This window comes from Triticum urartu, chromosome 1 (assembly GCF_003073215.2).
Source record: "Triticum urartu cultivar G1812 chromosome 1, Tu2.1, whole genome shotgun sequence".
Lineage (NCBI taxonomy): Eukaryota > Viridiplantae > Streptophyta > Magnoliopsida > Poales > Poaceae > Triticum > Triticum urartu.
In genome coordinates, this window is record NC_053022.1 from 544,057,291 (window position 1) to 544,071,046 (window position 13,756).

At 44.3% G+C, this 13,756-nt stretch overlaps 3 non-coding genes across 3 annotated transcripts; 1 reads left to right on the plus strand and 2 right to left on the minus strand.

Annotated features, from left to right (window-relative positions):
* Positions 1–1,717: 1,717 nt before the first annotated feature.
* On the minus strand, positions 1,718–1,804 carry TRNAM-CAU. The gene is given in 2 exon segments: positions 1,718–1,753; positions 1,767–1,804. It is a non-coding gene; the product is annotated as a tRNA-Met (tRNA).
* An 11,348-nt stretch (positions 1,805–13,152) lies between these two features.
* Positions 13,153–13,226, plus strand: TRNAV-AAC. The gene has a single exon. It is a non-coding gene; the product is annotated as a tRNA-Val (tRNA).
* A 72-nt stretch (positions 13,227–13,298) lies between these two features.
* Positions 13,299–13,372, minus strand: TRNAI-AAU. Its single transcript has one exon. It is a non-coding gene; the product is annotated as a tRNA-Ile (tRNA).
* Between the last annotated feature and the right edge of the window lie 384 nt (positions 13,373–13,756).

Genomic DNA, 13,756 nt, shown 5'->3' on the forward strand with positions numbered 1-13,756 from the left:
CGGACTGTGAAAAAATTGCTTCAATAACGACACTTCCAATAAAAGAATGTCGTGCAACGGTCAGCGTCGCCAGGTATAACACGATCTTGGGTTTTTACTCTAAAGAAGTCCAAGCAAAAACCTCATGACCACCGCCATCATACACATAGTTGAGCAACCATGTGCCACACCTGCACCTGCACCAATGCCGCACACCTTGCGCCGTCGCGAGCGTGTCATGCTCGTCATCACTTCCCCAGAACTCAGGAGACAAAACCCACCACGACAAAATCAATACTCCAAAAATGCTATTTACTAAAGCATTTTGGAGGGTTGTTTCTTTTTCATGACTTCCACGACTGTTATTTCGGGATGAAAATTTGCAAGCACCGAGAACATTGTCAAATTTTGCACCAGAAACATTTCAGACTTTTTTATTTTGTTTTATTTTTTCAGAATCTACTGTTCATCCCAAGCTCAAATGAGTTTGGAAGTAGAAGGGTACTTCCGGACCATAGTGAAATACTTTGCTAATTTAGCTTGCAGCGTGCCCCGGCTTTCAAAAATCGCTAGCTCCACCACTGCACATAGACATATATAGGTAGAGTAAACCTATGCCACTCCAATCCCACAAGGTCGATTGGCATTACTTGCTTGACGCTTCTTCTATGTAGAGGGTGCTCCTGCTGCCCTGACGAAGATGTCATTCTTGTTGCCGCCGACTACCTCCACGAGCCCCAAGTCCCTCTGATCGAGTCCAACTCCAAAACGGTAACCCCAAGAGGAAACACGATATCGAGCAAATCCAATGGTGCCGCCATCGTCTGATCCATGATACCGAATCTAGGGTTTTCCCCATAGCATGTTGAGAAAGGGGAGGAAGCACTGAAACAGCGATGCATCCAACAAAGGGAATGACGTCGGCACACCAGTGATCGTGCATGCCGGCGACCACGCCACTCGCAACCGTGAGGAGCCTGACAGTGCCATGCCAGTCCCACATCTCCGGTAGGTGACCCGCCTTCGCGCTGCTCGTGCTTCTAGTGAGATGGTGCGCAGGCTTTGCATGTGACGCCATTCGAAAAATGGCATGAATAGCCCACAGATGATTCATCAGTCAGGCAGATAATACATGGAGCAGATCGACACCAGTCACAGACCGCGGTCCAAGAGTAAGGCCTCTCTTTTGTAGACATGGTTTCCACTGTCTTCAAGGAAGTATTTTTTGCTTTCCTTATCAGATACGGGTAATGATTGTGTCTTAACGGCGAGCGGTTTGCTAGTTTTATTGGTATGACGTTGTTGGACTCGCTGTCAGTCGTCTGTGTTTACAGACAGAATGTAAAACAGAGTTCAGCTACAGGGGGAACAGCCACAGCAAACAAACGCCAAGGAAAGAAAGGCTCAGCCTCAACGTAATCTCTAGCAGAACAGGAGAACCGATGTACACCAGGATTGCCGGTGGAACATGGGTGACGAGCCCGGAGCATCCCGGCGCGGCCAGCGACTGAGCGCTTCCAGAACAGCAGGGCTACTGCACAAGGGAAGGGAGGGGCAGATCCAAGTGTAGGTAGAACAGCAGGACGACGAGACGGTGCAGGAAGCTCAGCAGATACATGTATATTGCCGAACCTTACCAGTCTCAGGCATCAGCAGAACGGAGAAAAAACACTAGTCGGTGGAATAATAATTCAGGAATGGCTGAATGCTGACGGAAAAAAAGAAAAAGAAAAAATGTTGGGGTGAGAGAGGCTCGAACTCTCGACCTCAGGATCACTCACGTTAGCTATGAGACCTACGCGCTAGCCAACTGCGCCACCACCCCGTCGCGACTTAAATTCGAAGCACCGCTTTCTATTCCTTGGCCACATTCTAATTTTCCATTTCCCTTCTAGTTTAACAAATCGAAATTTGATCAACTACAACTTTTCTTTACTGAACTCGAGAGTTTACAAATTCTAACTGAACGATAATTTTTCTATTTTCGGGTTCGGTAAATTTTAATGTGACACTACGCATTGAAGTTTCTTAAAAAAAACTCATATTCTATTACAGAAGTTCACTGGAAGTACGACACATTTCAATCACCTTTTTTTTGCGAGTAAATCGGGAGCTCTTTATTCAACATCGACAGCACTAGCAGAATCTGCTAGGAGGCTGGTTACAAGAAAACTAGGAGTAGATTGAAGCCAACACTCCGTAACATCTAATGTACTCGCTTGCTTTGCACAAAGATGACCGGAGACGTTGCCTGCCCTACCAACATGTTGAACTACAAAGGACTTAAAAGAAGGAACATGCTCCCCAATTTCTAAGAAGATAGGCGCCACCACCGCACGGGATGTTTGGCGCGAATTCCAGAGATTCACAATCTCCAAATTGTCAGACTCAAGAACCACTTCTGCATAGCCTCTCAGACGAGCGAAGATGACTCCGTCACGAATGGCAAGAGCTTCAGCTATCAGCTGATCCGTGATCCCAGGGTAGGGTTTGCACCATGCCGCAAGAAAGGAAGACCGAGATCGAGCAACTCCCCCTGTCCCTCCCCTTATTGCATCCATTGCAATACTTCCATCAGTATTTATTTTGATCCAGCCCAACTCTGATGGGCGCCAACCATGGCCCGGCAAAGTACGGGCATGCTCACGAGGCAGCTACAGAACTGCTAGGGTTTCCCGCACCTTTCTCATGGATTGGCTAGGATTGAACGCAGCTTTGTCGTGGGTGATATTGTTCCGAGAGGTCCAAATCGTCCACATAACAGTCACTAGAGTCGCTCTTTCAGACTGAAAATATATCGTCACATAGGATATCCCTTGACCAGGTTAGCGGGTGCAGGATCGGCCTTTTAACATTTAGCCACTCTGGTGTTGCATCCCAAAACTGCCTCGCGCGAGGGCACTCCAGTAGTGCATGCATCATATCTTCGTCAGACTGAAGACACAATTTGCATGTGCTTACCGTCTCAATATGGCGGTATTTCAGAGTGGCTTCGACGGGGAGAATGCCTTGCAACACCCGCCACCAGAAGACTCTCACTCTGGGAATGACTTTGAGCTTCCACAAACGAGACCACATCTGTTTATCTGTCATTGAAGATTCGGTAGTCGTCCCTTCCTCTAGAGCAATATGCTCGTTGCGAGTCATTAGAGCACGATACGCTGATTTTACAGTGTAGCAACCCGATCGTTCAAAAGCCCATGCCAACGAATCATCACCCCCTCCCTGCCTCAATGGAATGTTGAGAATAGCATCGACATCTGGGGGTATGAAGTTCTCGCGCACCACATCCACCAGCCACGACCCATTGCTGGGGTCAATGAGGTCCGCCACAAAATTCACCTGAGCAGTACCAATTCTGCAGACCGTTGACATAGATATAGTGCCCGGAATCCACTTGTCGTTCCATATAGAAATTGTAGTGCCGTCTCCTATACGCTTAAGGAGACCAATCTGCAATGCGTCCCTCCCAGCGATGATAGCGCGCCAAGTTGAAGAGGAGAACCGAGGAGCTGTGGCTTGCATAAAATCACATGTAGGGTAATATCTTCCTTTGAGAACTCGAGCACACAGGGAATCAGGATTTGTCATCAATTGCCATCCGTGTTTCCCGAGTAGAGCCGTGTTAAACAGCTCGAGGTCCCGGAATCCCATCCCTCCTTTCGCCTTTGGCTTGGTTAAAGCGTCCCATGCTTTCCAGTGTAATGATCTGCGATCAAGGGAACTACTCCACCAATATTTAGCCAAGTAAGAGACAAGACTCTTACATATCTTCTTGGTTAGCTTAAAGCAACTCATACTGAACATGGGAATGGCATGGGCAATCGCCTTAATCCGTACTTCCCGTCCAACACAGAAAATCAGACGTTCTGATCCGCCTTGGAGCTTGTTTCGAATCCTCTCCCCAATATGATCGAACGTCCCATTTGTGATCCTACCCACAGCGGTGGGTAGACCCAGATAGCCCTCGCTAAAAGCTTCCACTGAAATATTCAGTGTTTGCTTTAGCAACAACTTAGTCGGAGCCGGAGTGTTTGGACTAAAATAAATAGAGCTTTTTTCCTTGTTAACCGCTTGGCCCGAACCTTCCTCATATATTCTCAAAATCTCATTTAGTCTGTGAGCACTCTGCTCCTTTGCTTGCATAAAGATCAAACTGTCGTCCACAAACAAGAGATGGTTGATCCATGGTGAGCGGTAGCTTACTCTTATACCTTTATCCACCTCCTGTCCACCGAAACGGTTCAATAATGATGTTAGTCCTTCCGCACAAAGCAAGAAAAAGGTACGGAGACATGGGACACCCCTGTCGTAAACCCCTCGACGGGGTAAAGAACGGAAGGAGCTCGCCATTGACACGGATGGAAAATCTGACAGAGGAGACACACTTCATGACAAGGCGAACAAACTCCACTCCAAAACCAAGTTTGAGCATGACGGCCTGTAGATAGTGCCATTCAACCCGGTCGTAGGCTTTCATCATGTCTAGCTTGATTGCACAAACTGGATTGCCCCCTTTTTTCCTTCTTCTCATTGCATGCACGCTCTCATGTGCAATGAGGATATTATCGGTTATCAGCCGGCCGGGGACGAAGGCACTCTGTTCTGCACCCACAATCTCATCCAAACACTCACGAACTCGGTTAGCGATTGCTTTGGCAGCGATCTTATACAAAACCGGGCAGAGTGATATAGGGCGATATTGGGTAATTCTCTGTGGGAAACGTACCTTCGGGATAAGAGTTATAGACGTGTCATTCAAGCCCGTTGGCACTTCTCCCCCATTTAGGAAATCAAGCACTGCTGGAACAGTATCATCCTTGAGCAGTTTCCAGTGGCGCTGATAAAAACCCGTTGTGAATCCGTCCACCCCTGGGGCCTTTGATGGGGCCATCCGAAAGAGAGCTCTATGAACATCCTCTTCTGTGTATGGTTTTTCAAGATCAGTATTCATCAAAGGTGTCACCCGGGGAGTTATAACATCCAAAAGCTCTTGCATCTGATTGAAGCCTCGCGAAGTGTAGAGCTGCTCGTAGAAGCTCTGAACCTCATCGCGATCTTCTTCCAGAGTATCACAAATTGTTCCATCAGCGCGGACGAGCTTCTCTATCTTGTTCACCCGTTTACGCTGAGCTGCCTGAGCATGGAAATAACCCGTGTTCTGATCTCCTTCCCGTAACCATGGGACTCTCGATCTCTGTCGTAGCCAAATTTCTTCTTGATGCAGTGCAAGTTTCAGCTTCTTCGCAACTGCTTTCTCCTCATCTGTTGGCCCCCTTCTTGAAGCTTGACCACGCAGTCTAGTTAGCTTCTCGCGTAGCTTTTTGATCTTGCGTGACAAACACCCAAACTCTCTCGCCCCCCATGCAACAAGTGTACCTTGCAACGAGCTTAGGGCCTGAGCTATACCCTGCAAACCTGCTTGACCTGCACCTTTCTGCCATGAATCCAGGACCAACTTGTCATAGTCTACATGCGTTTGCCACATGTCTTCATATCTGAAGGGTTTATGCCCTCTAGGTGTAGTTGACGTGAGGTTCTCTCGCAAGTCCGCGAGAACAAAACAATGATCGGATTCTTTTGTGACAATGTGTCTAATCCTTACATTTGAGAACATCTGCATGAATGCAACATTTTCAAAAGCTCTATCAAGCCGGGCTCTCACATTTGACCGGCCCGGCTGCATATTGTCCCATGTATATTCCGTTCCTGACCATCCTAGGTCAGAGAGCGCACACTCATCCATCGTTTCCCTAAACGCCCGCATTTGCCGTTCTGGTCGGGGGGTTCTGGAAAAGTGTTCTAAGCCGACAAGGGTCTCGTTAAAATCTCCAATGCACATCCAAGCTTCATGTTGGATTGCAAAAAGCATTCTCAGAAATCTCCAGCTGTGGCATCGATCCTCCACTTTCGGAGCTCCGTAGAAACCAGTCACCCGCCACTGCTTAGTGGCATCGTACTTTTTCCGCACCATTATATCAATATGGCCGGCACTATAGTTTTTCAGTTCCACGTCCAGACCTGAGGTCCAGAACATACCAATACCACCGCTCAGTCCCCTACTACTTACCGCGAAGCAGCCCGAGAAACCAAGCAAGTTCTGTAGGCTTTCAACTCGTGTCGCTGAAATCCTCGTCTCCATACACTAGTAGAAAAAGGGTCAAACGTGAAGCACATTAGTGCCGGTTTGAATTAGAGCCGGCACTAATGTGTACATTAGTGCCGGTTCGTGGCGGCGATCAATAGTACCGGTTCGTGGCGAACCTTTAGTACCGGTTCATGCCACGAACCGGTACTAAAGAGGCTGCATCAGCCTGCGGTCAGGCTATGGCCCCACCATCACCATTTAGTGCCGGTTCTTACCACGAACCGGTACTAATGAATTTATGGCAAGCTGTTTTTAGTCCCACCTCGCCAAGAGAGAGGCAGTATGAGCGGTTTATAAGCCGTGAGTGCACAGACAATGATGAAGAGTTGCAATGCTCACCTACATGTTGATTAGCTTCAAGCCTTGCGGAATAGCATAGATTGCACTGAGCTATGTGCAGTGCAGTCTACACTATTCCGAATGGCTTGAAGCAAATTAACCAGCATTGCACCTCTTTTTTATTTTTAATAACTTATTTAAACTCCGGACTTCTTTTGCATTCAGTATGCAGCATTTAAAGCGACGTTATCAATTTCCAACATGTTCTGACATCATTTGTTGTTTTTCGGTCATTTACCTAATTGTTTAGAGAGCTAAATGACCGTGAAATTGAAAATCACTACAAAATGAATCCTGAAAATGTTGAAACTTGGCATGGTATCATCATATCACTCGCATAGCATGCGCGAAAGAGTAAAGAGGGTCACGGCAAAAACTGGACGCACTTCGTGTACAAACTGGACAAACTCTTTCCGAGTATCACGGTTTCGGAGTCCGGAGTGGGTACTAATGTGCATCCCACCAATCAGGAAGAATCACACGGATCATGTGTTTCTTTCTAGCTCTTGCGAGTCGTTGGATCAAGGATGTGTTTCTTCCTAGCTCATGTGAGTCGTTGGATCGAAACTACCACAATCACTTTGTGAGCCAGACGACCCTATATATAGCTAGCCCACCTCTCGCCTTCCCTGCATAAGTCTTTCAGTTCATCGACTACATACATCTACCAGTTCATCGACTGCATACATCTACCAGTTCATCGACTAAATACAAATCATTCGGATTCGCCATCATACGTTCAACCGTGCATTTGATATGCATATATATGCATCACGAGCCACGGTTGGGCTGTATGATGGCGATACTGATTGGTTTGTTCTAGATCCGACATAAAAGGTTTGATACAACTTCTTTTTTGTGACATAAGAGCTATCTCTCCTCCTACCTATTTTAGTTACACAACTACCTATTTGTGCCAAATTTTCACTTTTGCTGTTGCTCTTGCATCATAAGCATCCATGTTAACTGGACTTACAAGTAATGCAATTTAACCAAACTATCTTGTGATCTTCGCCAAGAGAGAGGCAGTATGAGCGGTTTATAAGCCGTGAGTGCACAGACAATGACGAAGAGTTGCAATGCTCACCTACATGTTGATTAGCTTCAAGCCTTGCGGAATAACATAGATTGCACTGAGCTATGTGCAGTGCAGTCTACACTATTACGAATGGCTTGAAGCAAATTAACCAGCATTGCACCTCTTTTTTATTTTTAATAACTTATTTAAACTCCGGACTTTTTTTGTGTTCAGTATGCAGCATTTAAAGCGGCGTCATCAATTTCGAACATGTTCTGACATCATTTGTTGTTTTTCGGTCATTTACCTAATTGTTTAGAGAGCTAAATGACCATGAAATTGAAAATCACTACAAAATAAATCCTGAAAATGTTGAAACTTGGCATGGTATCATCATATCACCCGCATAGCATGCGCGAAAGAGTAGAGAGGGTCACGGCAAAAACTGGACGCACTTCGTGTACAAATTGGACAAACTCTTTCCGAGTATCAGGGTTTCGGACTATACAAAAATAAATAATGCAGAAAATAAAAAAAACCATACAAAAAAATTACTCAAAAATAAATAGAAGAAAATAAATAATGCAGAAAAGAAAAAACTATATAAAAACTACTCAAAAATAAATAAAAGAAAATAAGTACTATATAAAAACTACTCAAAAATAAATAAAAGAAAATAAGTAATGCAAAAAGAAAAAACTATATAGCAAATTTGTTGGCACACTGCCCTGTGGGTCTACCAGACCTAGGGTGTGCAAATGCAGGCCCAGGAGGGCCAGCAGACCCACAGGGCAGCGTGCCCTAATTAATTAGGCCCAGAAGCCTGCTATATAGAGGAGTTCAAAGAGGTAGCCGCGGTTGGGTTTATAAACCAGTGAGGCTGCCCTTCGCCGGGCGAGGTGGGACTAAACTTTCGGGTGGCAGCGCAAGGCCTTTAGTACCGGTTGGTGGCTCCAACCGGTACTAAAGGCCCCCCCCTTTAGTACCGGTTGGAACCACCAACCGGTACTAAAGGCCTACTCTTCCCGCCTCTTTGCCTGGCCAAAGTAGGCCTTTAGTACCGGTTGGTGGCTCAAACCGGTACTAAAGGCTCAACCTATATATACAGCACTTACGAAATTTCAGTTACATCTCCCTACTTCTTTCGTCAACCTCTCGCGCACCGCTCCCGTCGTCGCCGCCCGTCGCCCGTCGTCGTCGTCGTCGTCCCCGCCGCCGCCCCGAACGCCGCGTGCCGCCGTCCGTCGTCGTTCCGCGCCGCCGTCCGTACGTATCTCGCTCTCTCCTCGCGCGTACCCGGCCGCCGCGCCGCGCGCCGTCCGCCCCGAACGCCGCGCGCCGCCGTTCGTCCCCGCCGCCGCCCCGAACGCCGGCGCCCCCGCCCCGTACGCCGCCACCCCCGCTCGTACGTACGGGGCGGCGCGCATGCACACACACACACATGCATATACCACACACGCATACACACACATACACACATACGTACACACATATACGTATACACACACATACACACACATTTTTTTTCTTATTTTCTGTTTTTCAGAAAAGTTAATTAGATGATCGAATGTTAGATTAATGTCGAATGTTAGATGAATTAGCTAGATAGAAAAATTGTCGAACTAGAGATTAGAACTAGTTGAATAATTAATATAACTAGTTTATTTTTAGTAAGAAAATTTAGGTATATGAGATTTGAACTAGTTCAATAATTAATATAACTAGTTTATTTTTAGTAAGAAAATTTAGGTATATGAGATTTGAACTAGTTCAATAATTAATATAACTAGTTTATTTTTAGTAAGAAAATTTAGGTATATGAGATTTGAACTAGTTTAATAATGAATATAACTAGTTTATTTTTAGTAAGAAAATTTAGGTATATGAGATTTGAACTAGTTTAATAATTAATATAACTAGTTTATTTTTAGTAAGAAAATTTAGGTATATGAGATTTGAACTAGTTTAATAATTAATATAACTAGTTTATTTTTAGTAAGAAAAATTTAGGTATCTGAGATTTGATGAATCTAATTAAAATATTATTTGTTAATGAGTTTTTCTGTTTATTTAATTTTTTATATATTTTGAGTTTATATAAATGTTAGATTAATGTCGAATGTTAGATGAATTAGATAGAAAAGTTAAATATATAGTAATGTCAATTGAATATATAGTTAGATATATTAATGTCAAATGTTAGATGAATATATATTTGGCTAGATATAGGTGTTCAATGTTTCACCTATATGAACATAAGAAATGTCATCTGACGACGAAAAAGATTTTATTTTGTGCGAACACTGTGAAGACCAGCGCGGCCTGTGCGACCAAAATTTCCTTATTGATGGTAGGCGCTTCAGCATCAAGCTGGATGAGACATTCGAAGTTGATACAGTAAGTCACTTTGTCAATTATTATTTGAATGCAAAACTTATGCTTCATTTGCTTCAACTTATAATTTTAAATTTTCACTATTCTACTATAGCGCATCCCCTGCCATGCAAGATTAGGAGACAGATTCATCTGCATGCTCCAGTATGATGAATCAGGAGAGCTATACATGTTCTATGCTATTCTACCTGAGAGGGAGCAGCAGGATCAGTAGCTACTAGTTCATGCTCTTAATTAGTACTTGTCTCATGTCCGTGTCCTGAACTTCGATCTTGGTGACGATTATGTTGAACTTGATGATATCTTTGCTTCTGTTACAAAGTGAATGTTTCCTCTTTAAGCTAGCCAGCGTTGATGATGATTAGATAGCTAGCGCGGTAATGACTATGATGATTAAATAGTGGTAATTAGACGACTACGATGATTTTTAGCTAGCTAGAGTTTATTTATTTATTAATATGCGATGATGATGATGATGATGATGATGACGACTACAACTCATTATAACGTAAAACAATCCTAAATTAAATTGATAACACAAATTTAATTGAAAAATACAAAATAAAACAAAAACCCACAACCATTTAGTACCGGTTGGTGTTACCAACCGGTACTAAAGGGCTCCCGGCCCCCGAAGCTGGCTCGTGACACGTGGTTCCCCTTTAGCACCGGTTCCCCTTTAGTGCCGAAACGTTAGTGCCGGTTCCATAACCGGCACTAAAGGCCCTTACAAACCGGTGCTAATGGCCCGTTTTCTACTAGTGATAACAAACAGGAGGTCGGGCCCTTCTTGCTTCACAATATTGCGAAGCTCGCGAACTGCCCCGGGGTTCCCAAGCCCCCGGCAGTTCCAACTCAAGCAACTCATTGATCCAGGCGGGGCTGATTCGCAGCCGCCGCCGAACTATCCGAGCTCTGAGAGTTTGTGGGAGTGGGTTTCTTCTTCTTTGGATTTGGTTCTGTCCCATGGTCTACTCCCTCTCCCCTCAGCTTACTGCCTCCCGCTGTGAAAACCACCATAGCATGGGCGGCCACATCCTGTTGCACCTGCTCTACTATCATAGTGCCATCGATCCCATACTTGAGCCGGCATGACCTTGTTGATGACAATCCGGGAAGTCTTTGTGTGCATGTGCCTCTAAAGACCAGCAGCGCACTAGAGCTGTAGTCGTCGCCGTGCCTGGGCACCGCCCATGCGAGGACTTAAAAATCCTAACCTAAACTACTAGCTGGAGTCGAGGAACAAAGCCACCGGAGCGGCACGAAGAGGGGAGCCGAACCCATGGGCTGGCCATTGGAGCTTAGGGTAGGAGATCTTTTCTATATGCGCCTACATTACACATTTAAATTTTCTAACTTAGTCACAAAGGAATGCTACCAACTATGATGAACTGCATCTTCCTACCTTGTACCGTTAGATCGAAGATTACAACTTCAACTTAATGGGTACCAATATTGTGTTTGGTTGGACGAATGAGAATGGGATGTGGTTGAATGAATGAGATTGGTATGGACCATGATTAATTAACAAACACATACCTTTTAACTTCACTTGTAAGGAAACATTAACATTTAACAAAGTGACATTTTCCATGAAAATGACTCCATCAACAAAAACATGTCAATTACCTCAACAAAAACATGGTTTTTCTAGGGATATCTTCAGACACTATCCAGCATACTGGAGAAGTATTGTTAAAATTTGGCTCACCAATTTTGAACCATCTCTATGAGGCTATGACCAAATAGAGAATGTGTCAAAAGTGTTGACCGCTCCAATTGCCCGCCCTCCTCTGTTGCCTGATAAAGCAGAGGCATACAACGTCTTGACAACCTAATCATGAAGGCCGGTATGCTCTTTGGAGCCTATTTGAGAAATATTTCTCAAAAGTTGTTGAAAATATCTACTCTATCTCTCTTAGTAGTCTAAGCAAATAGAGAGACGAGCTAAGAAAAATATTGAAGTGTCCTAACTCATCTACCATTGACATTGAAAGCAAACACATTGAGGCATACGAGGTCTTGATCACCTAGTTTACATGAGTTGCACAAATATATCATGATCATCCTATTGAGTATGCTTAAGAAAATCACTGACCAAAAATATGTCCTACTTTTAGTAGGGTCATCTAAGAAAGCTAAGTGTGAAGGGAAAATGATGAAACAATTGTTGACATGAGCACCATGATATCTCGAACAAAACAGAAAGCGGCATGGTTGAGACCAGCAGAAAAAATATGGGAAAGCACCTTGGCACAAGGGCATGATATATCCTCAATATTAAGTGTTGGACTTCATTTATTGGACACACAACTACACAAAATAACTTTATATAATGTAAGCCACTGCGGAAGACTACACACTTGCCCTTTGTTTTTTGAGGAAATGGGCAGCATCATTCATTCATATTCCTAATTATCCAGTGCACACAATGGTCCTGATAATTTCAGGAGACTCGCTATACCAACAGGACCCAACATCATGTTCTGCTGATTTCGCTAGAACATGTGCTGCCACATTACAGATTCGATGTACATGAGTAAACTTACAATATGAGAAGTTTGAGACCCTATTTTTTTATATCAAACACAACGACACATATATGAGATCTATCAACCATGTTGCTGTTTACTTTGGTAACCAAGGTCAAATAATCAGATGCCACCACAATCTTTTGGAACCCAGCTTCAATAACAGCACATGACGCATTGCAATAGCTTCCCCAGTTATGGATTTTCAACTCGGTCCACATATCGTCCGCAAGCAGCTAGTACCAGACCCATGTGATTCTGAATTAAAACACAAATACCCATGCGTTTTGATTCAGAGAAGATAGCAACATCTACATTGATCAGAACTGCCCTTCCGGTGGCGGAGACCATTTTGGGATTGATGCCAGGTTCTCGCACCTGTTGGGACAGCCAATCTAAAATTATTCGCCAATATGAAGTCAATGTATGCTTTAATTTTCCCCACCATTTGAACAAGACAAGGAATGTTCTCTCCGCTTCTTACATTGTTCCTGTCCTCCCAAGTATGTCATACTGCTGCAACTGTTAGCACCATAGAGTGGAAGTCTGAAGCATCAAAAATCCATTACAGTAGCCATTGCTTAATGTAGATGAAATTCTCAAGTTTTTTTAATGCAATATCACACTTGTTCGTTTTCTTGTTGTAGGATCTCAATCTGACATGACACTGGTTTGTCTACCCAACCCAGTGGGTGCCACAGTAAGAAATAATTATAAGTACTTGTGGATAATTCCACCACAAAGGTTTCGTGGTGTAGTTGGTTATCACGTCAGTCTAACACACTGAAGGTCTCCGGTTCGAACCCGGGCGAAGCCAAACTCTATTTTTTTCCTTCATTATTTTGCAATTTTAACAGTGAAAAAAAGAGAAGAAGAAAAAAATTAGTAATGGCCCATGCAGGTCTCGAACCTGCGACCTTCGCGTTATTAGCACGACGCTCTAACCAGCTGAGCTAATAGGCCAGTTTGAATATTGTCTGAGTAATTTATTCTTCAGAGAGTAATACTCCCTGCAAGAATGTAGAACATTCTTGTTTTCGTCTTTTCAATTGGCAGGAAGAATGAGACCACACACCTACCTAAACTTCTACTAGTTGTAAACGTTCCTGACGGAGGGTTTGTAAAAAAATCGACGTCTGTAACACGCCTCATATTTCCTTCTTTAAACGTACGAGCAGCGGAGGCGTCTGCAGCCGGCGGTGGTACGATCGGCTGGCGGAGGAGGCGGTGATGGTGGTGCGATGGTCGTGGGCCGGGGTCGGCCAGACCTAAGGGGGCATGCAGGAGGAAAAGGCGAGGTGAAAGTTCAGGGGGTTGGCTCCTGCGAAACATGGATGAAAATATAGG